The sequence below is a fragment of the Vicia villosa genome, unplaced genomic scaffold, assembly GCF_029867415.1.
Source record: "Vicia villosa cultivar HV-30 ecotype Madison, WI unplaced genomic scaffold, Vvil1.0 ctg.001641F_1_1, whole genome shotgun sequence".
In the NCBI taxonomy this organism is placed as follows: domain Eukaryota; kingdom Viridiplantae; phylum Streptophyta; class Magnoliopsida; order Fabales; family Fabaceae; genus Vicia; species Vicia villosa.
The window spans coordinates 6,795-10,191 of record NW_026705682.1 but is presented as its reverse complement, the minus strand read 5'-3'; positions in this window follow the sequence as shown (position 1 = coordinate 10,191).

Here is a 3,397-nt window from a genome sequence, read left to right as displayed (position 1 = left end):
GGTTGGGGTTCTCTATCAAGAGAGAGATATGATTCTACTTCTTATGACTCACCGTCTAACACCACAAGCTCAGGTTCAGGACGGGGTTTAGGAGTGAAGTTGCAGTCACGAAACAATTGAGCCAAAGAACCAGAACTTTTAGATTCTGATTCAGGTGAATTGTTGGTAACAGGGTTAGCAATGGGGGAAAAGTTTGCATGAGGAGGAGGTTGAGAAATGGAGATATTTGTTTGATGGGAAAAGAGAGTTTGAAGGGGTTGAATATCAAGGACAAGTGTATCAATGGGTTGGTCAGAAACAACATTGGTTATGGGTGAAGAAGGAGGGGTGAGAACTTTGGTAGTTTGAGGTGATTCAACAGGGGCTGTTTGTGGTTGATTTTCTGGTTGAGAAGGTTGAGGAACTTCTGTTGGTACAGATTCTGAATTTAAAACAGAAACAGAGTTAGGTTTAGAAACATGAATACCTGAAGAGCTCTTCTTCTGAGGCCTCTCAGAAACATCTTCCATAGCCTTTCGCTTCTTCTTCTCATAAACAGCCTTTATCTTTTCTAGAGCAAGTTCTCTCTTTCTGGCAGCTTCCTTCTCTTCTTCTTCCTTATTCACTTCTTCTTGAATCACTTCTTCTTCTGACCTCTTTTCAACTTCAACAGTTTTCTTTTTCTTCTTCTTATCTTTCTTCTTCTTCTTCTCTACTTCCTTCTCAGCATTATTCTCAACATCTTCTTTCTTCTTTTTCTCAGCATCTTCTTGTTGTATATTCTCAATTTCAACAACAACGTTTTCATCAACTTCTGCAACAACTTCTTCTTGATTGTCCTTTTCCTCATTGACAGAAGGAAGATCACACTTTCGCTTTGTCCTTCTTTCTTTGTTGGCAACAACTTCTGGAGCAGCTTCTGAAACATCTTCTGAAGCTACAGGCTTGGGAGTTGAGGCTTTCTGACGACTGATCCCGGCACGAGCATCTATAATACTACATTTCTTGACAACGTTCAGATAATGAACTTTAATATCAGGTTGTTCATTTAAAAAGATCGTTTCAAACTCAGCTAGCACAGGTCCTCTCCTGTTTCTGACGCCTGGAATAGGTTGGGGAACATGTTCAATAACCTTAATAAGATTCATCTTTCTCAAGGTATTGGAATTCAAGATACTTCCAATGACAGTAACAAGGTCCTTGACAACTCCAGCAGTTTCCAGTCTTTCAACCATCTTGGTTTGAACCAGAAGATTGGTAATGATTCTTCCAAAAGGAATAATATTTCCTTTCTTGGTTCTATTCTCATCTCGAGTATCTCTTACAGCAGTCCACATATGATTGAAAATGATGTATACAACATCAACCTTCTTCTGAGTACCAATGCAGTACAAGATGTATTGTTGGTCTCTGTTGACAAAGTTTGGAGAATGGGTTGCTTTCCTGTGATAGAAACAACCAAGAAGAATCTTTGTCCAGACTTTGTAGATGTCCTTCAGATCCCTGACATCTTTTGTTTTCGTCATATCTGGATATAGTTCAGCAAGAACATGATTCCAGTTTGCCCTTCGAGAGAGTTCAAAATCACCAACAGGCTCTTTCAAATCAAACAGCATACGCAATGTGTCTTCAGTGATTGAGAAGAATCTTCCATGAATAAAAGAGACTATTGCTTTAGGAATGACGAAAGCTTTAACCCATAATTCTTTTACCAAGTCAGGATAGACCGGTCCACAGAACTCACGAAATAATGATGACCATCCTTGAAAGATCACATTATCTCTAAGACGAAACTGATGTTCTTCCAGATTATCAAAATCAACTATCAACTCACAGATAACCTCTAAATCTTCCCGAGGAATTGTGCAAGTGAGTGGTGGAAAGAACACTTCTTCTTCTTCTTGTTGATGTTGTTGAGAAGGAGATGAAGAATCAGCAATATGGGATAAAGAAGCAGCCATTTGCACCTTTATGAGATTTCTAGGTTTCTTCTTGTGTTTAGGGTTAGAGAAAATGGCAAACAGATTGCAGAAATGCATAGAGAGAGAGAGAGAGAGAGAAAATGAATGCGTAAAAGAGAAAAAGATGTGATGAGGGGAGTTTAAATAGAAACGGATTTGAAAAAGAATGCAATGAAATTATGAGAATAAACAATTACAGAATCAAGAAAATCAAACGCATTTAATGATGAATGACGTTAGGTGGGATAACGTGAAATTTGAAATGATTTGCATAGTTACCTAGGGCGGCGTCTCATCAGTTGCACGCATGCTTGTCCAAATAGAGTGAACACGTGTTCATCTTTTGGAAAAGTTGGTGACAGCTGTTTTGCTTTAACCTTGATTCTAAAAGAGTTAGAACTTCTCATCTTCTCATTATAATCATAGATCCATACTGATATTCTTAATAAAAGATATTGTTCTGATAGGATCATTCTTCTTTCCAAGAATGACATCTTCTGAGTGAGCAGACGTGAGTCTAGAAGATCTTCTGACAGTTGGCACTTCAAAAATTATGAGATTCTCTAAAGAAGCAGCAACTTGATCTTCTGATCCTTTGCTTCTGGGTTCTTCAGCTTTTGATACTTTTCTTCTTGGTTCTTCAGCTTCTGAAATTGAGATATCTATATCTGCAAAATTCTCAAACTGCTTTGGCTTTTCAAGACCAAGCTTATCATCAAATCTGATATTGATTGATTCTTCAACAATCAATGTTTCAGTATTGTATACTCTGTAGCCTTTAGAGCGTTCAGAATATCCAAGAAGGAAACGCTTATGTGCCTTAGAATCAAACTTACTCAGATGATCTTTAGTATTCAGAATAAAACAAACACATCCAAAAGGATGAAAATATGAAATGTTGGGCTTTCTATTCTTCCACAATTCATAAGGAGTCTTATTAAGAATAGGTCTTATAGAGATTCTATTCTGAATATAACATGTAGTGTTTATTGCTTCTGCCCAGAAATGCTTAGCCATATTGGTTTTTTTGATCATGGTTCTGGCCATTTCTTGTAGAGTCCTATTCTTTCGCTCTACAACTCCACTTTGCTGTGGAGTTCTAGGGCAAGAGAAATCATGGGCAATACCATTTTCTTTGAAGTACTCCTCAAAGAATCTGTTCTCAAATTCGCCACCATGATCACTTTTGACCTTTATGATTTTACACTCTTTCTCAGATTGAATCTGAGTGCAGAATTCAAAGAACACTGAATGAGACTCATCCTTGTGTTTCAAGAACTTTACCCATGTCCAGCGACTATAATCATCTACGATGACTAATCCATATTTCTTCCCTCTGAAAGATGATGTTTTGACTGGGCCAAACAGATCAATATGCAGAAGTTCTAGCGGCCTATAGGAAGAAACAACATTCTTAGACTTGAATGCAGGTTTGGAAAACTTCCCTTTCTAACATG